The 27,946-nt window shown below is 42.9% G+C and overlaps 1 protein-coding gene across 1 annotated transcript in view; it reads right to left on the bottom strand.

The window, feature by feature from the left end:
* The window catches only part of LOC126470882 (organic cation transporter protein), a 489,616-nt gene extending 482,038 nt beyond the window's left edge, over window positions 1–7,578 (bottom strand). The window contains exon 1 of the mRNA XM_050098905.1: window positions 7,513–7,578. The gene's annotated coding sequence lies outside the window, so the exon portion shown is untranslated. The remainder of the gene's footprint in view (window positions 1–7,512) is intronic.
* Between the last annotated feature and the right edge of the window lie 20,368 nt (window positions 7,579–27,946).

Raw genomic sequence — 27,946 nt, 5'->3', positions numbered from 1 at the left:
TTAAATATCTTACTTCGTGGTTCTTAGAGGTAAGATATATGCTGCCAGACACAAGTCTGTACCTACACTGCTCTAAATTGTATCATATGGGTTACATTTGTTGAACTAAACATTTTATTAAAAATACTTTGGTTATGACCTGTACACCGCAAAATAAATATTCTTCTTAACGGAATGTTGTTTCATGCTGACCGTAAGCGCGTAATAATAGTGTTACCAGCTACGTTCAATACACGCTGTCGACTTATTTGACAGCGCAGTGCAGTTTCGTACATACGTAAATAAACAGATTACTAACAATGATTTGGTAATCACCCGAATCACATGACATAAAATTTGTCTTCAATAAAATAGCTTTATCCTTTATTTAAGCACGCGTTCGAACTGTTGACCATGGACTGAGAGGCACATTTGCAGTCGCCGTTCGAAAGAACAATGAACAAATGTAATTACAGTGGATGATATGGTAGAGCATGCACTGGAGATTCGACGACACATATCGTCTGACGTAGTTGGGGCTTCGCCGTAGATTGCGGGTTTGAGGCTCCCCAAAGAAAGAAATCGTCAAATCGAGGGACCTTGCAGGCCATTTGGCAGCAGAATTTCAATCTGTCCAACGTCCAGGAAAGTTACCATGCAGTATTTGCCTTGCAACACAGGACGAGTGAGCTGCAAAACCGTCGCGTTGCGGCCACATGCATTTGCGGATATGTAGTAGTACTTCTTCTAGAGGAACCGGCAGCAATTCGTCAGAAAGTCCATTTAGAACGCCTGAGATGAAGTAAGGTTCCACAAAGTAATTTTCTATCATGCCATACCATACTGTTACGCTCCATTGTCGTTGATGTTGCACCTGAAGAAGCCAGTGTGGATTTTCCGCTCTCCAGAAGTGCATATGATGCGAATTCAATTAGCATGTTTAGTTAACGTTGCTTCAACGTTATAGAGCACACGCTGGAAAAACCTAGAGTCGTCTCTCAGTTGCTGATGGGTAAACCGACAAAATTCTGTAAGATGTTCGAAATCATGGTCGTCAAGTGCCTGATGCAGTAACAGATGATAGGGAGAAAATTCTGTTGCTGACACTTGTCTGCCTGATCCCACATTCCTTGGCAATATGTCTCGTATCACTGCGGATTCATTAGCACCGTAGCCAGAACAGCTTCTTCGTTTTCTTTATCTGTTGCAGTCTTCTTTCTTGTTCTGTCTGCACTAGCGTCTTAATAATTTGTGCAACTGCCTGGACTGTCAGACATTGGCAATCCGGACAGATAGCCCTATACCGCTGCACTGTTTTTAAGGTATTTCTTTCACATTCGCTACATAAAAGTTGTATGTCCAACTTATCCTCATTGGTGTAGATGTCTGCACGCAAAGAATGTTCCAGCAGAAATGAGCGGCTTGCAGTGCAGACAATTAACTAGGCAAATCTTTTAACGTTCTGACACAGCGTAGTACGAGAACTCTGCTTAGCGGTGTTTGCACCACTATTGCCGATTCCGCCCGCCTAGCTCGCAAATTCTAGGACATTCCTCGCATCTTTTTACGGCAGGTTACAACGGCAATATTAACAAATACTACATCACTTTAATTGTCTTCTCAAGAGCTTTCGAATGCAGTTAAAAAGTACACGGTTTCATTTTAAAAAAGTACTTTCTTCAATATTTCCGTTGATACCAGCGCTAGAAACATTAACAATATATATATACGCGTCCCTCGACGTTCCAACATTTTCCGAAAATCGCGTTTCGATATATGTAACAGTTTACGAAATAACAGAGGTGATACGTCTTGTGTGACAACCTGTATATGTTAAAATATTTAGCCTGTGTCAGTCTGGATGTTTATTAGAGTATCGTGTAAATATCTGAAGTAAATTGGTCAAGAACTTTTCGAGATTTTTAGTAACAACGTTGCCACTTTATCACTTTATACATCTACATCTACATTTATACTCCGCAAGCCACCCAACGGTGTGTGGCGGACGGCACTTTACGTTCCACTGTCATTACCTCCCTTTCCTGTTCCAGTCGCGTATGGTTCGCAGGAAGAACGACTGCTGGAAAGCCTCCGTGCGCGCTCGAATCTCTCTAATTTTACATTCGTGATCTCCTCGGGAGGTATAAGTAGGAGGAAGCAATATATTCGATAACTCATCCAAAAACACACCCTCTCGAAACCTGGACAGCAAGCTACACCGCGATGCAGAGCGCCTCTCTTGCAGAGTCTGCCACTTGAGTTTGCTAAACATCTCCGTAACGCTATCACGTTTACCAAATAACCCTGTGACGAAACACGTCGCTCTTCTTTGGATCTTCTCTATCTCCTCTGTCAACCCGACCTGGTACGGATCCCACACTGATGAGTAATACTCAAGTATAGGTCGAACGAGTGTTTCGTAAGCCACCTCATTTGTTGATGGACTACATTTTCTGAGGACTCTCCCAATGAATCTCAACCTGGCACCCGCCTTACCAACAATTAATTTTATATGATCATTCCACTTCAAATCGTTCCGCACGCGTACTCCCAGATATTTTACAGAAGTAACTGCTACCAGTGTTTGTTCCGCTATCATATAATCATACAATAAAGGATCCTTCTTTCTATGTATTCGCAATACATTACATTTGTATATGTTGAGGGTCAGTTGCCACTCGCTGCACCGAGTGCCTATCCGCTGCAGATCTTCCTGCATTTCGCGGCAATTTTCTAATGCTGCAACTTCTCTGTATTCTACAGCATCATCCGCGAAAAGCCGCATGGAACTTCCGATACTATCTACTAGGTCATTTATATGCATTGTGAAAAGCAATGGTCCCATAAAAAAATTTAAAAAAAAGACTCACCGCGAAAGTTTTATTCTTATAGAACAGAAATCGGTAAATGTGATGTACATGTACAAACCATGTCGCCAGCCCGGTGGATGAGATGATGAAGAAGACAACACAACATGATGACGAGGATGAGGATAACACAACACCCAGTCCCTGCGTGGAGAAAAATCCCCGACCCAGCCGGGAATCGAACCCGGGCTCCTTTGCGCGGCATTCCTACGCCCTGAGCACTTTTTTTTTTTTTTTGTTCGAGGCGGACATCTCGTGACACCTGTTCAAGTTCACTGTTGATCCTTTTACTCCGTTTTTTTTTTTTATTACAGAGGGCAGCTAACCCTCTGACCGAACACGCTGAGCTACCGTGCAGCACTTAGCTATTGGGGCGGACGCCATCTATGCCTCCCATGCAAGCATTTATTCGGTTTGGTACTGACTGATAGAGATGTTGGATGACCTCCTGTGGGATATATTGTCAAATTCTGTCCAATTGGCTTGTAAAATCGCCAAAATCCCGACTTGGTTGGAGGGCCCTGCCCATAATGCTCCAAACTTTCTCAACTGGGGAGTAATCCAACGTCCCTGCCGGCCAAGATACTGTTGGGCAATCATGAAGACGAGAAGTAGGAAGTCTCGCCTTGTGCGGGAGGGCATTATGTTACTGAAATGTAAGCCCAGGATGTCTTACCAGTAATGGCAACGAAACAGGGTGCAGAATATGGTTCAGGTACCACTGCGATATAATGGTGCCGCGGGTAACAGCCAAAGAGAGCCTGCTATGAAATGAAATGGAACGCACACCGTCACTCCTGGTTCTCGAGCTGTATGACAGGCGACATTTAGGCTGGTATCCCAATCTGTCCGATGTGTCTCTAGACACGCCTTCGCTGGTCATCGGGACTCAGCTCGAAGCGGGACTCACCACTGAAGACGATTCTTTTCCATTCAATGAGATTCCAGGCCGAAGCCGTGTCTGAAAGCGCCCCAGACAATGGTAGGATACCAGTCTGATACGGCCCGGCAACTAGGAGTGAGACACTGGGGTGCGGTTTCATTTCATAGAACGACCTCTTTGCTTGTCATCGGCGTCACTCTTACAGCATAGCGGTACGTCGATGATATACTACGCACCGTTTTGTTGCTCTTCGCGGCAAGTCATCTTTGGCTTGCATTTTAGAAAGATAATGCCCACCCGCACACAGCAAGGTTTTCTGCTGCTTGTCTTCACAATTGCCAAATCATACCTTGGCCAATAAGTTTTATTTTATCCATACTGGATGAGAGGTCGTGGTTGTGAATGTCAATGTAATAAAATATATCGGCTCAACCAGTGTAAAACACTAAGATTGACGCGTTTCGGAAGTCAAGCTTCCATCATCAGAAAAATAAAAAGTGAAAGAACCTGTTAAAACTCGCTAAAATGGAACATGCACAAGGCACGATGAAATTGATAATAAAATTAAAACATCGTGGCTACTTCCCTTGTTGCAGCCGTGTCTTCCAAGGTGCAATTTTGACAACTACGTGGAGATCCACCTTGGAAGGCACGGCAGCAACAAGGGAAGCAGCCACGATGTTTTAATTTTGTTATCAATTTTATCGTGCCTTGTGAATGTTCCATTTTAGCGAGTTTTAACAGGTTCTTTTACTTTTTATTATTCTGATGATGGAAGCTTGACTTCCGAAAAGCGTCAATCTTAGTGTTTTACACTATAAACAAGTGGTTGAGCCGATATATTTTTTAACGTTGGCCAATAAGGCCGCCCAATCTCTCCCCAGTTAAGAATGTGTGGAGCATTATGGGCAGGGCCCCGCAACCAGCTTGTGATTTTGGCGATTTTTTGCGCCATTTGGACAGAATTTGGCATTATAGTCCTCAGGCGGATATACAACAACTCTAACAAACAATGCCAAGCCGAATAACTGCTTACATAGGGGCAGAGATGTACCAACGCGTTATTGACTTGCTCAGTTTGCGAAGCTCTTTCTCTTCAATAAATTTCGTCCAATTTTCCTGAAAGTATAATCATTTGTTTGTCTGTACATGTACATCACATCTACAAATTTCCGTTCCATTCGAATAATTTCCTCGTGGTGCGTCGTTATATTTTCCTTAGAGTGTATGTTAGATATATTGCCTATTTTTATATGACACATATTAAAAGTATGCATAGCCGTGGTCCGTCGTTATGTTCATTAGCACTCCGTCAACAGGCCACAAGTGGCCCATCGAGACCATCCGACCGTCGTGTCATCCTTAGCTGACAATGCGGATAGGAGGGGCGTGTGATCAGCACACCGCTCTCCCGGTCGTTATGATGATTTTCTGTGACCGGAGTCGCTACTATTCGGTCGATTAGCTCCTCAATTGGCATCACGAGGCTGAGTGCACCCCGAAAAATGGCAACAGCGCATGGCGGCCCGGATGGTCACCCATCCAAGTGCCTGCCACACGCGACAGCTCTTAATTTCGGTGATCTAACGGGAAGCGGTGTATCCACTGCGGCAAGGCCGTTGCCTATGTTCATTAGAGTATCGTGTAAAAGTTTGAAGTAACTCGGGCTAGTACTTTTCGAGATTTTAGGTAACAGCTTTAAACAACGACTTGTCTTTACATTGTAATATAGATTAGAATGACGAAAAAAAAAAAAATAGAACACGAAAATTTAGTCGAACGATTAATTTAAAGACACACACACACACACACACACACACACACACAAACACACAATATGAACATTTTCATCTTTCTTTCTGGCACTTTTGTGGTTGCATCTATTACGGTGCTATTCAAACTAATAGCCACTCAGGAAGATGGATTGGAGCCTGTGACTTAATGCTATTCTTTACGAGGTAGCGTAACTGACTCCACATCAAGGAAATCGACATTTAACGAATGTTTTTGCTAGTACTACATTTGTTTATTAATAACAGAGGAGAAATCATTTGTAAATTATGAAACTTATATTTGTCCCAGCATATCGCATGTTAAATTCAGTTACGGAAAGGTAACGGGGTAACGTTTTCGTATTTTGAAAGAAGACCCCCGTCATTTTCAAAGCACAAATGAGACGAGAGACCGATGTGCACGGGTAGCCGAGGCTGCGCCAACCAGAAAGCCAAAACACGACGCAAGTAGAAACACAACACAAGTTGTAAACCACCAACGCCCCCACACTAACGACGTCAGACGTTATCGATAGTGCAAAATTAGTCGATAACAGATGCGTAAGTAGAATCAACTCCGACCCTCTCTTGGTTGAAGCGGATTTTAAGCAACAATTTCCACCTCCACCTAGAAGGTCACTTGCTAATTTAATCTCAGCAGCTTCCTCTATCACGCTACCCCAGTAGCTGGAAGTGCGTGCACGAATTTCTGTGTCGTCATGTTCCATCGGATGACTGATACCGAGGCAAAGCTGTGCAGTCTTAAATTTACCTGGCTTTTGTTGCGTTTATGCCGCTTATAAATTCCACGAGAAATGTATGCTGTCCGATGTTAAGCTAAAAGACCAGGAACGGTTAAATAAACTTGTCGTTTTAACGAAATTTTCACTAGTCGTAGTACTTTAAGGAGGGTAGGACGTCAAACGGGCTGACTTGGAGCAGGAGATGCATCACAGGACATTTTAATTTCCAGTGTCTATACTTTTGCAAATAAATTCATAAAACTTTGTCATCATAACCAGGAAGGATTCAGGATTCAGACTCACTGCAGTGGACGTTCGAAAACATAACAAAATAAATTTTTTTACGCGTGAAATTTCATGATTTTTTCACTTACTAATGGCTGCATTTGTTGCTATAGGTACACTTTTCTTCATAAGTTAGAGAGATTCTTCGATGAATTTTGCGCATCGTATATACCATACTCACAGGTCTATGAAACTCTAGAATTTATTTAATTTGTGAAAAAACGAATGAACTGATATATGTTTAGGAAAAACACAAATTTTATAGTTAATTACCTCAATTTTTACCACAGTTTTTAATAGATTTCCAAAATTCTAGAGTTTCATACACCTTTAAGTATGGCCTGTATGCTGTGCACTATTCATCGAAGAATCTCTCTTACTCATGAAGAAAAGTGTACCTATAGCAACAAATACTGCACTAGTAAGTGAAAAAAAAGATGAAATTTCACATGTAAAAAAATTATTTCGTTATTTTTTCGAACTTCCACTGCTATGAGTGTGAATTCTGAATCCTTCCTGGTCATTCCGACAAAGTTTTATGAGTTTTTTTTGGAAAAGTATAGACAGTGGAAATTAAAATGTCCTGTGATGCCTCTCCTGCTCCAAGTCGGTCCGTTAGACGACCTACCCCCCTTAATGAAACTCCTCGCGTATATTTGTGGGATTTCTGTCTTCACATGTTTAAGATGCAAAGTTTGGATGACCAACATTATACGATACTTATCACTTGTATTTTCAGGAGTACTTCCGCACACATATAAAAAACTAAAAGAATTATTATCTCGTTTTTCCAAACCTAGATACAAATGGGTTACAACTAATAAACAATTGCAATAAATAAGACAAAAAAATATAAGCGACACAGCCATGCCGTTTTGTGAGATATTAATGGACAGGGTTAAGGGGAATATTAATACGGAAACGGTTAGAAACGCAGCGGCATAACACTGATTGCAAAAGAAAATATTTTTTAAGAAGCTCACATGGAGGGAGTAGATAGGCGGCCTTCCGATGGATTCGCGGTAGTGCTGCTGTGTGCGGCTTGTGCGGCGCGTAGCTAGCGACTGAGCGCGGAGCCCGGCCACGCCAGCTTTTGTAGCCAGCCGCTCTCTCCGCGCCGCGCCACTTGCAGCTCGCAGTTCGTAATCTTCTGCAGTCGAGTCCAGTGCTCCACATTTAGGTCTTCCGTACTACCCTAAGTGGCTTAGGGCGAATGCCAGGATGGTTCGTTAGAAAGAGCACGGCCAATTTTCTTCCCTAATTCCTCCCTGCGCCCGGTCTATAAAGGGAGCAGAAATCCGGCGCCAATCATCAATCGCTGATCGTTGCAGTACAGCGTGCGATGATTCACGTAGATTCTGTTTGTGTGTGTCCGTCGGTTAGCTATACACTGGTGTGCAATAATTAAGGATGAAACGCAATTTGGAAATTTGTGGTAAGTTTTTATGGGATCAAAGTGCTGCAGTCATGGACTGTGCGGCTGGTCCAGGCGGAGGTTCGAGTCCTCCCTCGGGCATGGGTGTGTGTGTTTGGCCTTAGGATAATTTAGGTTAAGTAGTGTGTAAGCTTACGGACTGATGACCTAAGCAGTTAAGTCCCATAAGATTTCACACCCATTTTTTTTTTGCTGATGTCATTGGTCCCTAGGCTCACACACTACTTAATCTAACTTAAACTAACTTACGCTAAGGACAACATACACACACACACCCATGCCGGATAGAGGACTCGAACGTATGACACGAGGAGCCGCGCGAACCGTGGCAAGGCGCCCAGACCGTGTGGCTATCCCGTGCGGCAGGACGAAAGTAACTTTGTCATCATGTGTCACTGCAAAATAACATTGCTCATAGAAACTTCGACCATACATAGAACTGATAGAGTATACTACAGGAGGTAACTGATAGAAATATGCGAAGAGACAAACGGGAATGACATCTTCATTAAGAGGCAATAATTGTACTGAAGTGCTGTGAGCAATACCAGACCCATGGCCTACATTCGTCATACGTCGTCCTCGTTCCAGTTTCCCGATGATTCTTTGACGTTTTATCGGGACATCTTCCTCTAGCATTACTTTTCCTCAACAGTAATTGTCGATACCAATATTAGTTTTTGAATTTGGGACAGGTCAATATTATCTCAGTTGCTTTTCTGAAAACTTTCATATAATTTTATACTCAGTATGTTATATTTCAAGCTAAAATATATGAAAACTTGCTTTAGTTAAAATTATTTTCTTAAAACATTTCAAGTTACGAACTGTTGGTACACTTAAAATTTCTGTTATGAACTACGCAATACTGTACTGGTTACTATGTTTCATTTATGAGGTAATAGTCGAAAGTGATAATGTGAAAGAAACTAATAGAAATCATTTGTTAAGAAAAATTATAAGCCCTTTGGTACATGGTTTTTCCCGCAGAGTTTGAGAGTCGTAAGCATGCCTCTGATGTGATCGGACGTATTCTTGTATTTTGTAGAAACAATGTAATTTCGGCTTTGTTAATGTGAAAAAACAAAAGACTGTATGATATACTAGATTGTGAGAAAATAGATTTACGTAAAAACAAAAATTCTGCAACAACAATCTTCAAATTTATTTAGATCAATCCAACCGTGAGGACCTAAAATGTGACATTTTCAGCTTCATGGATCAGACCCCTAGATAAGAAGAACTGGAGCCAACTCTACATGACAAGCTAAGTAAGCCAGAAAGTTTATTGTAATCTTCACTACTCTCAGATCTTCGTAAAAAGACTTTGTTTAATGTGAACAATACTTGGAAATAGGAAGGAGGGGTAGATTAAAATGTGTGAAGAAGTCATCCAGATGTGGTCTCTGAGCCATATTGTAAAGAAGAACACGACCGCAGTGCGCCGTAACTGCTCGTTAATTTTCACACACACACACACACACACACACACACACACACACACACACACACACAAACAGTATTTTCCTTCAACTGCCTCGTGTAACGGGCAAAGTCTGCTTGGCTCTATAGTTACGGTACGATCCAGCGCTGTATCTGCTCGTGGTCTAGCAGCCAATATCGCCGTGTGCGCCGAACGAGCACGTAATTGGTTACTCATCCGCTCCTTCGCAATGTCCCAAGTGTTTGGGAGTTTATGACTTCAGTGATGTATGTGGCTTTGTGTGTGTTACACCGTCGTTGTCTAGTCCCGTCTCCCGTTGGTGTATCTGACAGCGGCCTAGTTCGCTCCTACTGTTTCGCATTGCGTTCAAGAGCGTTCCACGTAAAGGTACAGTGAGTTTTTAATTTGTGAAATCTACGAGTAACGGGCAGCCCCAACTACTGAAAATCCACCGAGCGAGGTGGCGCAGTGGTTAGACACTGGACTCGCATTCGGGAGGACGACGGTTCAATCCCGCGTCCGGCCATCCTGATTTAGGTTTTCCGTGATTTCCCTAAATCACTCCAGGCAAATGCCGGGATGGTTCCTCTGAAAGGGCACGGCCGACTTCCTTCCCTAATCCGATGAGACCAATGACCACGCTGTCTGGTCTCCTTCCCCAAAACAACCAACCTACTGAAAATCCAAGACTAGCTAGTTGATAGTTTTCATGTTGCCTCGGATGAAGTACATACCGCCCTATTTTGGCAATGAGGTTTGTGTGTTCTTTGTGAACTTAGTGGATCCCCTTCTAGCAGGCAAGTCCCTATGGAAGCGTCGTTATCAGGTTCCCGCCAGCACACAGACTGTTCGGTCAAGTATAGTTCTCTTTGCGAATGTGAGCATTAAATACACTAACGTTGGAGAGGTAGAAGATAATTTATCTTATGGAAGTTTTGGTCAAACATGGTGACGTGAGAAGCATTTGCCGTGAGCGCTTGTCAAATCAACACAGACTCCAGTGTTACAGCGGCATACGTTCGGTGGAAACGCAAATCAAAAAGAAAATTCCGTCGCATTTTCAGGTTCGTCGATGTCGTATTCATATTAAATACAGTGAACAGATGGGGACGTGTTTTCTGTGCAATGAAAGTGTCCATCTTCGAACCAACTGACCGCAGAGAGGTTTTGTTTTACGGTCTTCCTTGGAACAGCGTAGTAAGATAATGATTACTGACATTGTTCCTCTGAAAATGAACATGGGTCCACATCTTCCCTTGTTTCTGGTGATCATTCGACAGTTTCCACTATCATTGTGGGTGATTTTCCGCCGTTGCAAGCAAATCCTAGTCCATTCCTGCTACTGCTTGGACAGTAGAGCACGCGATTCGTCATAAGTGGTGTCGCAATCAGGATGGTTATGATTTAGTTGTGCCTTCCTCTGTCCCATCTTGCCCTGACCGTGTTTGTCTGTTACTCTTACAAGTAGTGTGGTTCCACATAGCCTTGGAAAGCTGGATATAAGGTAGGCAGACTAGCAGTTCTGCTGCTGCGGGGGTGGCTTCTATGGTGGGCTCATACTTCTAAGTTTGGTAACTTGTAAATGTTTTTTGATAAAAATACAATAGATTGTTTATTCAGTTCATCATCATCTCCCTGGCTTTTGAGCAGGCATTGACGTTAACTAACTGTGCAAAAAATGGTTCAAATGGCCCTGAGCACTATGGGACTCAACTGCTGAGGTCATTAGTCCCCTAGAACTTAGAACTAGTTAAACCTAACTAACCTAAGGACATCACAAACATCCATGCCCGAGGCAGGATTCGAACCTGCGACCGTAGCGGTCTTGCGATTCCAGACTGCAGCGCCTTTAACCGCACGGCCACTTCGGCCGGCCTACAAACTGTGCAAGTAAGGATATATGATGAGAAATTACATCCACGGTGAGTATAAAACTTCATTCAGATATGACATCGATGAGATTCTTCATGTACAGACGGCAGAATTTGGAATCGGCGGCGATCATGTGCCGTCTGTTCCCAAAGACCAATACACGCCACTTGATACCCGGAATCTCATGCAATTATCGTGTAAACTGAGTTTCATTCCATCTTGAACTGCAGTCCCTTCTTCTCTGCACTCATGTTCGATAAACTACCTGACAAGACTCTCTCAGGCTTTTACAAATTCGAAAAAAAAAAAAAAAATGGTTCAAATGGCTCTGAGCACTATGGGACTTAACATCTATGGTCATCAGTCCCCTAGAACTTAGAACTACTTAAACCTAACTAACCTAAGGACAGCACACAACACCCAGCCATCACGAGGCAGAGAAAATCCCTGACCCCGCCGGGAATCGAACCCGGGAACCCGGGCGTGGGAAGCGAGAACGCTACCGCACGACCACGAGATGCGAGCTTTACAAATTCTAGCTGCAACTGTTTTTAAACTGTGCTTCTATCATAGAAACTGTTTTTTTTAAAAATTACATTGCATACGATCCAGCTGGCACAGGCAGTGGTAGGCGACGATATGGGCAACCAGGCGACCTTATTACAGAGTATGACAACGATTGCCTTGGGTGCAGGCAGTGGCCAGTTACCACCTTTCGACAGGGGCAGACAGCCGCCTCCTTCAGTTATAATGCTAGCATCTGCAGGGCCCAAAACTTGTGGGTGTTCCATGCTGTCGTGTACAACACACAGGTCAAGTACTTGTCAGATATCATAGTGGGCAGTCTTTACCTCCTTACCACACAGAGACTTGAGATAACTGTACATATTCTGCACAACCGGATGCCACAGTACAATGATATGTGCATCAAATAGCAGCTTCAAAACGTACATAACGGAGCGAAGTTTCTCGCATTCTCGTCAGTATAAATTTATCATCATATTGTCAATAGCCAACAGTCCTGTTAGACTCCACACATTCCATGCAATTGGACTGTTGTAGCGTTATGAGACTCTTATCATGTCAAATTCATCAAACAGCAGCCGCAAGGCAAACGTAAATGACAGAAGCTTTTCATGTTGTCAAGACCATGCCGCTATAAGGTTTATTATCCACCTATCACTTCTGAGAGATCCTCTTTCCTCACAACCTTCTTATAATATTTTAGTGACAGTAATTCATTTTGATATATTCCAAGAATTGTTCCCGTTACAGTATTCAGTCTGAAACGGAGAAAGTAGGAAGTAGATTCCAGCCGAGCCAGCCACAGATGTTATGCCTTACAAAACACAACATAGGCGTCGCGCATTGCGAGGCGACCTCGCCAGGCGTGTTGTGGAAATAGCTGACACAGCAGCACCTAAAGCCGTCGGCACACGGACCGTGCTGTCGAACGTCAACGTTGAGCGTGCCAAGTTCAACGTGCTGCTGAACGCTCAGGAACGATGCGACTTGTGCATACGGTACGTGGGCCTCAACGTGGTATACGCGATCGCAACGCACTCCTGCGGCAGTTGAGGGATGTTTCTAGTTCGTAAATCACACTGTTTACGCAATGGACACACGTAAAATTCCCACGTTAGCCCTATTAAAATGCACATTTCCTTCATCGTCTACGAAAAGGAAAGTACCATGTCCAATCAAATAAGGACACAGGCTTACAAATGTTCCATTACAAAAATTGCTGTAAAAATTTGGAATACTTCTCAGCCGGCCGCGGTGGTCTAGCGGTTCTGGCGCTGCAGTCCGGAACCGCGGGACTGCTACGGTCGCAGGTTCGAATCCTGCCTCGGGCATGGGTGTGTGTGATGTCCTTAGGTTAGTTAGGTTTAAGTAGTTCTAAGTTCTAGGGGACTTATGACCTAAGATGTTGAGTCCCATAGTGCTCAGAGCCATTTGAACCATTTGAATACTTCTCAGCATAAGATAAACATTATTTCATCATTCCCATATTTTAGTAAAACCCCAAGGTCAGTCTTACTTGATCACTGTTCCTACCTAGTAGCAGAATCTTTGCAACGTGTGAATTACGAAGCATAAAAGATAAAGGAGCAAAATATCTTTATACAAGTAGCGCAAGCTGTCCTATAGATTAAGCCAATCGAACTGTCACCCCTCAAAAAAAGGTGAACTTATATTTACATAACATCAGCTATTATAACATATACTTATATTAAACTAATAATAAAGTATCAGAACCTAATAAAAGCGCGAATGTTAGGAAAAAAATTAAGAAGTGTTCAGACGCGAACCACCGCCACATCAAACACTCAATACCGTGCAGACACGCTACTCATTACGCTAAACCAACAACACCTTCTGTTCAGTTCGCCATATTGTGTTACGCCGTACAAAAAACGTTAATCGTAGATAACTGTTACTAATTGAAATTTAATTATAACACATTGTACCAAGAACAATGTGTTTTGGATGGATCTTCGGTGTGTCGCTGCCTTCAAATAGCCTACTCTCATAATACGCAAGTTTCAATAATTCTTTTGCCACGAATGTGATGTTTCTCATTATTTATTGGAACGAATCACACAACTAACAACGGTTTTTCCAGGGATTCTCAATTTGCTGGTGCTCTGAAACGGTGTTTATACATATAGGCTTGAAATGAACGCCAATATGGCGCCTCACAACTCTGTACTGAAGGGAGACGGCGTGCGTGTGACGTTGTGCCATCTCATTGGTCAACACTCAGACGCATGCTCAGAATATCTGACATGCCAGATATTGCTCTGCACGTTAGGAAAGACTCCCGAACGTGCTATTCCACGTTATGACGTCAGAAACTCGGCACGCTCAACGCTCAACGTTCGGATGCACGGTCCGTGTGCCGACGGCTTAAGCGGAAGAAGGCGGAAGCCTTTCCGCACAAGCAGCCGTGGAAGTTTTTGGTATACATGCCACAAGGCGTAGGAAAGCCCAAACAAGCACATCCCATGAGCCTATACAGCGAGTATTGTACTGAACTATTTTTGTGTTAAGCCGTCGGCACACGGACCGTGCTGCCGAACGTTAACGTTGAGCGTGCCCAGTTCAACGTGCTGCTCAACGCTCAGGAATGATGCGACTTGTGCATACGGTACGTGGACCCCAACGTGGTATACGCGATCGCAACGCACTCAAGCGACAGTTGAGGGATGTTTCTAGTTCGTTAATCACACTGTTTACTCAACGTGCGCGTAAAATTCCCACGTTAGCTCTATTAAAATGCACATTTCTTCCATCATCCACGAAAAGGAAAGTACCATGTCCAATCAATAAGGACACAGGCTTATAAAAGTTCCATTACAAGCAGTGCGTTACAAAATTGGAATACTTTCCGCATAAGATAAACATTATTTCATCATTCCCACATTTTAGTAAAACCCCAAGGTCAGTCTTACTTGATCACTGTTCGTACCCAGTTGCAGAATCTTTGCAACATGTCAATTACGAAGCGTAAAAGAAAAAGGAGAAAAAATACCTTTATACAAGTAGCGTAAGCTGTCCTTTAGATTAAGCCAATCGAACAGTCACCCCTCAAAAAAACGTGAACTTGTACTTTCATAAAATCAAACATTACAGTCTATACTTATATTAAACTAATAATAAAGTATCAGAACCTAATAAAAACGCGAATGTTAGGATAAAAAAATTTGTCGTGTCAGGACGCGAACCACCGCCCCAACAAAAAAACGTCATTAGTATATAATGATGCTATTCATTACGTTATACCAACATCACATCTGCTGTATCTAATGATAGTACCCTACCTCCTGCTAAAAACTTTAATCGTAGATATGTTACTAATTGAAATTTAATTATAACACATTGTACCAAGAACAATGCGTTTTGGGTGGATCTTCAGTGTGTCGCTGCCTTCAAATAGCCTACTCTCATTATACGCAAGTTACAATAATTATTTTGCCGCGAATATGATGTTTCTCATTATTTTATTGGAACGGATCACACAGTTAACAATGAGTTTTGCAGTGATTCTCAATTTGCTGGTGCTCGGAACGGCATATATACCTATAGGCTTGAAATGAATGACAATACGGCGCGTCACGCCTCTGTACTGAAGGGAGACGGTGTGCGTGTGACGTAGGTGGCGTTGTGCCATGTCATTGGTCAACGCTCAGACGCACGCTGAGAATATCTGACATGCCAGATATTGCTCTGCACGTTCGGAAAGACTCCCGAGCGTGCTATTCCATGCTGTGACGTCAGAAACTCGGCACGCTCAACGCTCAACGTTCGGATGCACGGTCCGTGTGCCGACGGCTTTAGCATTGCAGCAGTACCATCACAGGGCTGTAATATTTCGGGTGACATCTGGAATGCTGTACAGGGTCTGCAGTTCGACCTCACGTCACGGCAGCCTGCCTGCTAAATGAGACCCAGATGCGCCACCACAGCCATGGGGCCTGCCGAGCCCTGGTACATAGTACACTGGCTACAGTGCTCCGACAGTGGGTCACGGCCACTGCAGACCTGGAGACATCCACCGTGCCTGAGGCACTGCTGCCTTAGCCGCCAAGCCTGGAGGATGTCACTGACAGAAGCAGTCGTGTTATGCCAACACTCAGTCAAGCCGTGCTCTGTCAGCATTGTGGGACGTCACCCACACACACGAGGGAGGTGAGTAGATGCCTCAGCATCACTGACACAGTTTGAAATGCATCCCAGCAGAAAGCCATAATAAAGGAATTTGAAAGTACGAAACAAATCTGCTGACCCCAGCCCTATTTCAGTTTTCTGTCTGATATGTTTTCCCATTAAGACTAAAACAAACTATAAATATTGCTCTCTAATAATCCACAAATGTGTTTCCAGGAAAATTGTTATTATTTTATACGCTGAGTTACTGAGAATCATTCTAATTTTGGCAGCCTTTCAGTGGATTGGCCTGGAAAAATTGTGGAAATTATTCTATTATTCAGGATTTGTCACTGCGAACACTATGTAGATGCAGGTATGAACCTGCCTTCTTCCACCATCAGGCTCCAGGGCGAGAATATATAAGACAACTGTATTGGCTGAACTCAAATCAGATTTTGTCTGGCTACTAGGATAGTTATTTAAGAAGCACTCCTTTGATAGGTGTTGTGAGAGTGGTGGTGGTGGTAGAAAATATCATCTGGATGTTGGCACTGGAGGTATGCATCTAAAACACTATATATTTATGTGTGTGTGTGTGTGTGTGTGTGTGTGTGTGTGTGTGTGTGTGTGTGAGAGAGAGAGAGAGAGAGAGAGAGAGAGAGAGAGAGAGAGAGAGAGAGTGTGTGTGGGTGTGTGGGTGTGGGTGTGTGTGTGTGTGTGTGTGTGTGTGTGTGTGTGTGTGTGTGTGTGTGTTTATCTAAGTGTTCATCCAATACATTACAGCATATGTTCTGGGCAGCAGCACAATTACAATGTGGAAGGGTGTAGGATGGACTTCGTATTCCTTCTAAGTACTGATTGTTGTTTGATTCATGTGCTTATTACACACATATTTATACATTATCTAAGTTTCAATTATATATTTTGCAGATTGTCTTGTTCAAGTGGAATAAATTCTGCAAGAACTGCATTGAGAGAGACGGTTTGCCTCAAGTGAAGCATTCATGAGTCGAATATTGGATGAAGAGGAACGTGAAGACACAACTCCTGAGAATGCAGATGACGGACTCACCAAGATAATGTTGTTGAGACCGAAGCAGAGGCAGATTACAGTCTAAACAGGACCCCAGACCTGCAGCTGTCTTCGTAATATATATGAAACCTTTTTTTTTTATAACTCTAAAAGCTTATTCGGTGCAGCCACCTCACCCACCAACCACAGTCTGATTATATGTGTAAATGTATAGGACACTAATATACATTTTTCTGTTCCATGATGAAAAGTTGCCTGACCTCCATGCGGATGACGATGTAGATTTGCCAAAACATGACATGACGCAATTTTCCAACCAAAGGTATTGGAAGATGACTCGAATTGATGACAAACAAATGTGCAAGTGTTGATTCACTTTAGAAGTTACTCTACAATAATAATCTAGGTTTGATGCTTATCAAATTTCTTGCTTCTAGTGAATTTGGATGAGGATATTGCGAGGTAGGAATGAATCGATGCCACAGGAATGATGAGATGACTAGCATTGTGCTGATTACATTCTCGACACAAAATTCATAGGGGGTGACTCCGCTGTCAATGAATGAGTACATAAGAGCATAAGAGGTAATTCACATGAAAAGTGTTTCTAAAATAATGTAGACTTTCATATAATACCTACCAGATGTTGTTGTTTATAGGAATCTTAGCTCACCATCATAACTTTGAGATGGATATTGATGTAAAGATAAAGGATGTGGTTAGTGAAATACGAAAATGCCGAAGGATTCGTACATAATAAGAAATCATTATTTATGCTTGCGTATATGAGTCATATTTATGGCATTGTTACACACCTTATATTTTACTTATACAGGGTGGTCTCTTCATCGTGACTGGGCCAAATATCTCACGAAATAAGGGTCAAACGAGAAAACTACAAAGAACGAAACTTGTCTAGCTTGAAGGGGGAAACCAGATAGCGCTATGGGTGGCCCGCTAGGACGACATCATCCAAGTGTCCGGACCGTTCGCCGGATAGTTACGTTATTTAAGGAAACAGGAAGTGCTCAGCCACATGTGAAACATCAACCACGACCTGCAACAAATGATGATGCCCAAGTAGGTGTTTTAGCTGCTGTCGCCGCTAATACGCTCATTAGTAGCAGACAAATTGCACGAGAATCGGGAATCTCAAAAACGTCGGTGTTGAGAATGCTACGTCAACATCGATCGCACCCGTACCATATTTCTATGCGCCAGGAATTGCATGGCGACGACTTTGAACGTCGTGGACAGTTCTGCCACTAGGCACAAGAGAAATTACGGGACGATGACAGATTTTACGCACGCGATCTATTTAGCGACGAAGCGTCATTCACCAACAGCGGTAACGTAAACCGGCATAATATGCACTATTGGGCAACGGAAAATCCACGATGGCTGCGACAAGTGGAACATCAGCGATCTTGGCGGGTTAATGTATGGTGCGTCATTACGGGAGGAAGGATAATTGGCCCCCATTTTATCGATGGCAATCTAAATGGTGCAATGTATGCTGATTTCCTACGTATTGTTCTACCGATGTTACCACAAGATGTTTCAATGCATGACAGAATGGCGATGTATTTCCAACATGAGTCTACCGTTAACCATTTTGATTCGTAAGACATGGCTACTCCTGCGAGATCGTTGCTCGCTAAGCTCGAACAACTTGTAAAGGGTGTTCATGAGATTTATCGCTACAAAATTCCCGTTATCAAACTTCAGGAAAATGGTTTATACAAGAAAGAAGTTCACTGTCATATTTGTGGGCTGCTGTTGGATAGAAACGGGAAATTCCATGTACAGACCGTTGTTATCCAACAGCCAAGTTCCGCGGTGCAACACGCAACACGCACGACTAGAAATACCAACTACCACGACGCATACCCGTTTTGTTCGACAGTTTGAACGGATATGATGCTATTTCATCGTTGAACACTTAGCTAGCGTCGGCTTGAGAAATGATAAGGTTAGTGCCTGAGAACGTTAAAAAGTACGTCTTATTCTCCAAGTGAATCACTAAGATCATTATTGTTCACTTTCAAGCCTCGCTATGTTTCATGCACACACTGTTTGAGAAACATGCTGAAATAATATGTTAGGAGCCCATGCAATGGTGCATATACGAGGCCTGTTCAGAAAGTAAGCTCCGATTGATTGCCAAATTGAAACCACAGTGAACATCAGAAATGTTTTACTTGTAACAATTAGCTACACCTTTCAGCGACTTCTCTACGTAGTCGCCGTTCTGACTTAGACTTTTGTCATAGCGTTGTACCAACTTTTCAATAGCCTCATCATAGAAGGCAGCCGCCAGTGCTTTCCGCCAATTCTCCACGCTGGCCTACACCTCGTTGTCTGTGTCAAAATGTTGTCTTCAAAGACAGCGGTTCATGTGACCAGAGATGAAACTCAGGGGGAGACAATTGCGGACTGTATTGTGGGTAATCTAACATTTCCATTTGAAAACGATGCAGGAGCATCTTCATTGCCCCTGCAGAATGCGGCTGAGAATTGTCGTGAAGACGAAACAGCACGACAGTTATGTAATGTTAGCTGCATAGCTTCAGGCGAAATTTCTCACCAGGCCCTCGTACGTGGCGGCAGACACTATTTTCTAGACATCTTTACGCACTCACTGCGAGCTCAGAAATGAGAAGAGTGATGTGATGCTAACTGGGGTTATACTAGAGACACTACCCAACACATCTGTGCAAAGCTTTATCGGATTTTCATAGTCGTTTCCATTTCGCGACCGATCGGAGCTTACTTTCTGAACGCCCCTCGTAGAAGTGACGCAAAGTTTCAGCTTATGAAAAAGGAAGGGGTCTTCCCATACAAATACCTGGATACGCAACGAAACCAGACTACATGAAACAGCCCTATTCACCAGTAACCTTACGGGCAGTACCATAACGCATGTGGAGTCTGAGCATGTGGTGAATGTTTTTAGGGTCTTATGCAAGACTTCACATGGACACTGACATACGCTTGCCTACAGACATTTTCGAGCAATTCCGGAGCATGTGCATGTCAATATACATGCTGGACACTGTACAGCGGAAAATTATTTAAACTGACGAACTCTGGGAGGCTGCACAGGACACCAAGACAAACATTTCCTCTAATGGCGTAATCTGGTGGAGCGCGATACCGCTCTCAGCTTTCGCACAATTGCGCATAAGAGGGGGACGCATTAGACCAGGGCTTAACAACTGGCCGGTTTTGAGCGCGAGTACTCCGGTCTACTCAGGCACGTGCTCGCGAGCAGGTGCAAGGTCGCGGAGTAGGGAAGGAGGGGAAATGTGCGCGCACGTTTGAGTAGGGCCGCAGCGTGCCTATTGAATTCGCGCCGAATGTGTAACGTTTAAAGTACTACTATCAGCTCTAACAGTCACTTCGCTGTGTAACCCCAACCATACTTTCGCAGTTCAACACCCATTGGGAGGAATTGTATTTGTTTACAGAAAAAGATGGTGTTGCAAAATGTTTCGTATGTCACAAAACGCTGAATTCTTTTAGGAAATTTAATTTGCGACATTATATGTCGTACCACGCGAAAGACTACGGAAGTGGAAAATGTGATGGACCAGATCGTGCACAGGAAGTTATTAAACTTAAAAGAAAGCCATCCGAAGAAGATCTGGACGACGAAGAAAAATCAACTGAGGCAGCTCTCAGAGTGAGTTACAAAATTGCTTTGCTTTTAGCAAAATCCCTGCGCCCCTTCACTATGGCGATTTAATAAAAGTATGTTTGGTAGTTGCAGCGGAACATTTGAGTCCATCTCAAGTTAAACAGTTTCGGATTGTCCCATTATCTAACATGACCATTATGCGTCGCATACAGGACATGGCAGACGACGTCCAGAGCCAGCTTGCAAATATCTGTAAAGATTTTATGGCGTATTGTCTAGATCTGGACGAAAGTCTTGATATCACTGGAACAGCGCAGCTTGCCATATTTATTAGAGGTGTTAATAGAGATCTTCAGGTGAGGGAGGAGCTCCTCGATGTAGTAGCCATGAAGAACACTACAACCGGAGGTGATATTTTAAGTAGTGTTGAAGAAAGTGTTGAAAATATGGGATTGTCGTGGAATTCTGTAGTTTCAGTGTCTACAGACGGAGCACCAGCGATGACAGGGAAAAAGGCAGGTTTCGTTGCGCTATTGAAGGAGAAAATGCAAAAACTGACCGTGCCGAATGAAATAAGGGGCGTTCACTTTGTGATCCACCAGGAAAACTTACGTGCAAAGAGTATCACTGTAAAAAATGTGATGAGTGTTGATGTTGGTAAAACCAGTTATATAAGGAAGCATGGGCTGCAACACAGGCAATTTAAAAGCTTTCTAGAGCATGAAAGCCAGTATGGTAGCCTGCCTTATTACAGCGAGGTCCGCTGGCTTAGTCGTGGCGAATTATTAAATCGATTTTTTTGCCTATTAGATGGGATAAATATGTTCATGGAAATAAATTAAATGTGTGTTCCTGAATTGAAAGAACCTTCATGGAAATGTGATCTCGCGTTCTTAGCAGATTTAACTAGCCATCTGAATGCTTTGAACATTTCACTACAAGGTAAAGATCTGCTAATTACTCATTTCATAGATCGAACACAAGCTTTTAAAATGAAATTGACGCTTTGGGTGCGTCAACTGGAAACAGGAATTCTAGCTCATTTTCCTAAAGTATCATCCGTGCAAGATGTTCATAAAGACTGTGAACGTTATTCACATAGTTTAGTTGCCCTTAAGGAAGAATTTGATCAACGCTTTCAAGATCTGACAGCACTAGACAGTGATTTTGATCTGTTCTCCTCTCCATATTCAGCGAATATTGAAGAGATTCGTCCTGAGCTGCAACTAGAAATTATTGACCTCCAGTGTGACAGAGAATCAGAGAATACAGAGACAAATTTCAGAACAAGAAAAACATTTTGGAATTCTACAGACACTTCCCTCAGGATAAATTTCCTCTTTTGCACAAATTGGCGGCTACAATAATATCAATGTTCGGTTCCACGTATGTTTGTGAACAACTGTTCTCTGCAATGAAATGTAACAAGACGCGCCTGAGAAACGCATTGTCTGACCGAAATTTAAACTGCACGCTGCGCCTACAATGCACAAGAACAATTACTCCGAACATAGACGCAATTATAAAGGGCAAAAAGTACAAGATAACCGAGAATCCCACACTTCAGTGACATCTTTTATTGTGTAACAGTTCACAAATTAATACGAATGTAGAGGCATACACTAAGCTAACAAAATTATGTGGCACGTGTACATTCTCCTTTATTTGTTTAATTTGTCGCAGTAATAATTGGTGAGTGATATCCCTGCAGGTGGCCGCAGATTTACATTGACTGGCGGCAGCTGTTGTGTGCCTCACGTGACTCTCCCCACTCTCCGCTCTGGTCCGGTAGTGGGGGTAGCGTGCTCGCGCTGCTCCGTGCTCGCGCCTTGCTGCTCACAGCTTGCTCCGCGAGCACGTATGTTGTGAAGCCCTGCATTAGACGAATGTAAGAAACGGCCTCAATAAGCAGTTGTTAATCCATTCCACCCACAGCGCAACAACCTGGAACCTGACGACTGTCCACTCAGAGCACAGTTTTCGCAGTCGTACCTGGAACAGTGTCAAAACCATCCTACATTTCCGTCCTGTGTGATGCTTACGGGTAAAGTAACGTTTGGGCGTGATGAGATTTTCAAAATGGTTCAAATGGCTCTGAGCACTATGGGACTTAACTTCTGAGGTCATCAGTCCCCTAGAACTTAGAACTACTTAAATTAACTAATCTAAGGACATCACACACATCCATGCCCGAGGCAGGATTCAAACCTGCGACCGTAGCGGTCGCGCGGTTCCAGACTGTAGCGCCTAGAACCGCTCGGCCACCCCGGCCGGCGAGGTCTTCAACATTCACAGTTTGTGTGTTTTGATTGAGGTTAGCCGACATGCCCTATTTACTCGCGCTCATCAGTTGTATTTCTACATGAATGTGGGGGCAGATGTTGTCGGTGCCCGTTTAATCAGATCACATCTCCTACACAGGCCATTAAATGACACCCATTATTACAATTTGCCTGCCGGGATATTGCCAGAGTTCCTGGATGATTTGCCACTCACTAGAAGACAGCACACGTGATTTCTACATGACGAAGAGCCGGCACATTTCAGTTATCCTGTGCGTCGACTCTTGAACTGATAGTTTCCAGAAAAGTGGATTGGAAGCGGTGGTATGTGTCTCTCTTTCCAACACTACGTTTTCACCGTCTTCTCACAGGCAACAATCAAATACTATTTCTGAATGGGAAATGTGCTGCATAATTCTTCCTTATACTTACAATGCATATGACGTTGATTCCAACTACTTCTATCGGCTCTGCTAAAATGCGTCTCCAAGTATACTGTACACTTGATGCCAATTTGACGTTTGTTGCATGCCCCTTCACAGTGCTGCAGTTTTAATGGCCAGCTCTACAACTACTACTCTGCCTGGAGACAACACTTTCTCGAAAAGGCCGTGCCTGTAGCGGATGGATACATAAAGATAATGAAATTCGGCTAAGTTGAACGCCGAAGCCTATATTGGCGGGCAACAGCATAGTCTTCCAAGAGATTGATTCGAGGCATCCAGTAAATCTGGGAATTGTCTGTCGCAGTTGCCAGATGCTGTGTCTGGTATATATCTGCCGCATTCACAAGCTTCGCAGATTAGAACCACTAATCCTTCCCCACTCCACTCAACAGACCACACTGGTCTCATAAACTAACCTGAATCATACTACGTTTACATAGGCTCCCAAACACGGATTTTCGTAAACCATCTATCCAATACAGCTCTGATCTTTCTGATGCTGTTCAGTGTCGATACGGCTATCTTCAATGAAAGTGTGGAAATATTCCAGAATCTATCGAAAGGAATGAGCAGTCTAATGAACACGTCCAAGTAGTGATGGGCTAAACTGCGATTTTCCGATATCAGTGATTTCTGTGAATGCTACTTTTCAGTATCTGTTATTCTTAACTGCGATTTGTCGCAGTTAAGAGTCGCAGTTAAGGAACATAGGTCGTGTATCCCTCCGCCACTGCTATTTCTGCTACTTCCGCGATTTCTGCGGCTTCTGCTACTTCTGTGACTTCTGCTACTTCTGTGACTCCTGCGATTTCTGCGACTTACCACTGTATGAAAAAGTTACATGTGTCAACACAGAAAATTGCATCGCAACAAACCTGTCATTGGCAAGTATGTTTTACGTTTTTTCTTCCGTTGGCTTTAATTTTGTATTAAAGAAACAACTGTGAAAATATTAATAATGTAATTAATATGTAAGTAGCCGTACAGTACCGTAATAGTTCGTATTTAGTTTCGTCAGACGAGAGGTTAGTTTCTAAGCGTTTCGATGGACTTAATTACTTCAGTGAGATCGTTCTTGCAAATGTGATATTCATTATAGCAAATATTAGCAATCTACTCTGTCAATTATATTGCTAGTAATTAATGACAGCAAAAATTGTTTAATAATCCTTGTGTTTTTGCAGACACAGTTCTGACTCTGATTACTGGTTGCTGTACGTATCTATCCACATCAAGGCTGTTGAGAGAGACTCGTGAAGATTCAAGACAGCTCTTAGAGGATTTGCAGTTTAAAAGTGAAATAATTGTGAAATAAGTGTGTGAATGATTAAACTGTGTTTTATTGAAGTTGTTGTGCGATTTTAAGGGAATAATAAATGTCAAATACAGTGAGTGAATAATAAAAATCTCATTTTCCACATGTTTAAGCTGTCCTATACCCATAATTTTCCGCCACTTACTTATTGGTAAACACTTGTTGGAGAGCGACATGCCGCCCCCCCCCCCCCCTTTCTGCACAATCTTGGTGTGACACTGACCTGTAACATATCCCGAAGTCTACAATATGCATTTTGAGGCTGTTGATATGAAAGTGGGAAGTACAGATCTTCCAGTTAAATCAGGAATAGCTTAGGTGCATTACTTGAAAGTAACACTGGAAAAGCTTACTTATGTAGGTGGTAGTAGTGTCGGCAAAAAGTTCTTGTGTGTGAAGTTGCCATGTAGAACACCAGGTTTAAAACTTTTCTCCCGAGTCTTGAACTGTGTCGGAACAAAAGTGAGGCATTCATGTGACTGTTTTCATTTCTCTACACTTATACAGATGTCTGAGTTCTGCTGTGTTAACATTGCAAAGTTCTGTAGGCATGTGGAGTATTAACCAAAACTGTCATATTGGAAGCAGAATCAAGCACATTTGTTACGTTACTTGATATTTTCAGGAGAAAAGGGCAATGTTGCTTCTTCTTAATATAATACATTCAGAGTCACAGCAGTATTTGACCAACCATAACTGATGCTGAATGTGCATGTCGTCATATAATATGAAAGGCTTATTTCAATAGTGGTACAAGTCCATTACCTCCACTTTTCTGTCTATAATGCTTCTGAAATTAGTGATCCAAACAAACATAAATAAAGGTTCATCTCTAGCAAGAAGCCATATGCTTGAATATTTCTGGTATCTCAACTGCAGATTTTTCAGCGCTCATTTAACTTTACGACTCAGTATCTCAAAATGAACAAAAACGGACTTGTACCACTATTGAAATAAGCCCTTCATATGCACACACAGCACATCGATCTCGTGAGGCACAAGGCTCTCATAACGAAGTACGTACGTCGGTCAACAGATGACACTAGGAAAAGTATGTTAACTGCGCTTTTTAGTTGCTACTTGCGACTCTTAGTTGCGATTTGTCACAGAAATCGCAGTTTGACTCGGTAGCGAATAGCGTAGTATGAACTTTGCTCAACAGATGGGAGTGCTAACTGCGCTTTTTGGTTGCTACTTGCGACTCTTAGTTGCGATTTGTCACGGAAATCGCAGTTGGACTCAATAGTGTATCGCAGAGATGAGCGTAGTACGAACTTTGACCCACAGATGGCACTGTTAACCGCGCTTTCTAGTTGCTACTTGCGACTCTTAGTTGCGACTTGTCACGGAAATCACAGTTAGACTCGATACCGTATCGCAGAGATGGACGTAGTACGAACTTTGGCCAACAGATGCCACTGTTAACTGCGCTTTTTAGTTGCTACTTGCGACTCTTAGTTGCGACTTGTCACGGAAATCGCAGAAAGCAGTGCTAAATTCGACCAATAGATGGCTCACGTCTTTGAATGTGAAATACGTATTGCGACTGCTAACTGTGACTGAAATCGCAGTTAGATTCTGTAAAGTTGCTACTGTGATATCTGTGACTTCTCAGTCACTGTGATTTCTAACATACGCGATTTCCTGCCCACCACTACGTCCAAGGGACTGAAAGTAAACTAAAGTGCATGTACTTTTTCTTACTAAAATGCTGATATATCACATCGCCGCTCCGTCCACTATATGGTGCATATATCAAGAAACAAAGCACTTTCAACATCAACTCCGATTACATATGCTGTGTAGTGCTTTATACTAAAGTAATATATTGCATTATTGTAGACAGCACTCAGATTCCCTTTTTCTTCCTGCAGTACACCCCAATACAGAATCTAGTCGTTACTACCTTATGTACATGTCACAAAGCACGTGTTACCGCATCACTTGGAAATCTATCGCACAGATCTTGACAACGCCGGCCGCTGTGGCCGAGCGGTTCTAGACGCTTCAGTCCGGAACCGCGCTGCTGCTGCGGTCGCACGTTTGAATCCTGCCTCGGGCATGGATGTGTGTGATGTCCTTACGTTAGTTAGGTTTAAGTAGTTCTAAATGTAGGGGACTGATGACCTCAGATGTTAAGCCCCATAGTGCTTAGAGTCATTTGAATCATCTTGACAACAGCACTCTGCTGGGGGATGAAATGATATTTTTTAACCTCATGGAAGGTTGCGTAAATGGAGAATCAGGTGGTATTGTATATCACTTCCTTGCTTCGACACCAAAAAAGACGACTCTTCCACGCAGATCAGGATGTTTAAGATCACAGAATAACCATAGTTGTCATATTAAGGGCGGATCTAAGCGTGATTTATGCAGGAAAGAAATGGGAAAAGTACGCATTTTAACGATAATTCTTTATTCTTCACAATGTGTATAACAGAGTATAAAAAGTACATCATAAAGTAATACGAGGGGCGTTCAGAAAGTAAGCTCCGATCGGTCGCGAAATGGAAACGACTATGAAAATCCGATAAAGCTTTGCACAGATGTGTTGGGTAGTGTCTCTAGTATAACCCCAGTTAGCATCACGTCGCTCTTCTCATTTCCGAGCTCGCAGTGAGTGCGTAAAGATGTCTAGAAAATAGTGTCTGCCGCCAAGTACGAGGGCCTGGTGAGAAATTTCGCCTGAAGCTATGCAGCTAACATTACATAACTGTCGTGCTGTTTCGTCTTCACGACAATTCTCAGCCGCATTCTGCAGGGGCAATGAAGATGCTCCAGCATCGTTTTCAAATGGAAATGTTAGATTACCCACAATACAGTCCGCAATTGTCTCCCCCTGAGTTTCATCTCTGGTCACATGAACCGCTGTCTTTGAAGACAACATTTTGACACAGACAACGAGGTGTAGGCCAGCGTGGAGAATTGGCGGAAAGCACTGGCGGCTGCCTTCTATGATGAGGCTATTGAAAAGTTGGTACAACGCTATGACAAAAGTCTGAGTCAGAACGGCGACTACGTAGAGAAGTAGCTGAAAGGTGTAGCTAATTGTTACAAGTAAAACATTTCTGATGTTCACTGTGGTTTCAATTTGGCAATCAATCGGAGCTTACTTTCTGAACAGGCCTCGTAGTATCTCTTACAATATCGCTGCCTTCGTCAAAAATGCTCTTACTGTGGCTAAAACAGGTCTCTGACACACAGCACACGAAGAAAGGATAGAGCCACATTTAAGACAGGCAGCGATATGTCTGCAGGGAAAGAATAGTACCCAAAATTATTTCTGGAAGCAGATTT

This window comes from Schistocerca serialis, chromosome 3 (genome assembly GCF_023864345.2).
Source record: "Schistocerca serialis cubense isolate TAMUIC-IGC-003099 chromosome 3, iqSchSeri2.2, whole genome shotgun sequence".
NCBI lineage: Eukaryota > Metazoa > Arthropoda > Insecta > Orthoptera > Acrididae > Schistocerca > Schistocerca serialis.
The sequence above is the reverse complement of the archived record's forward strand: the minus strand, read 5'-3'. Positions and strand labels throughout refer to the sequence as shown.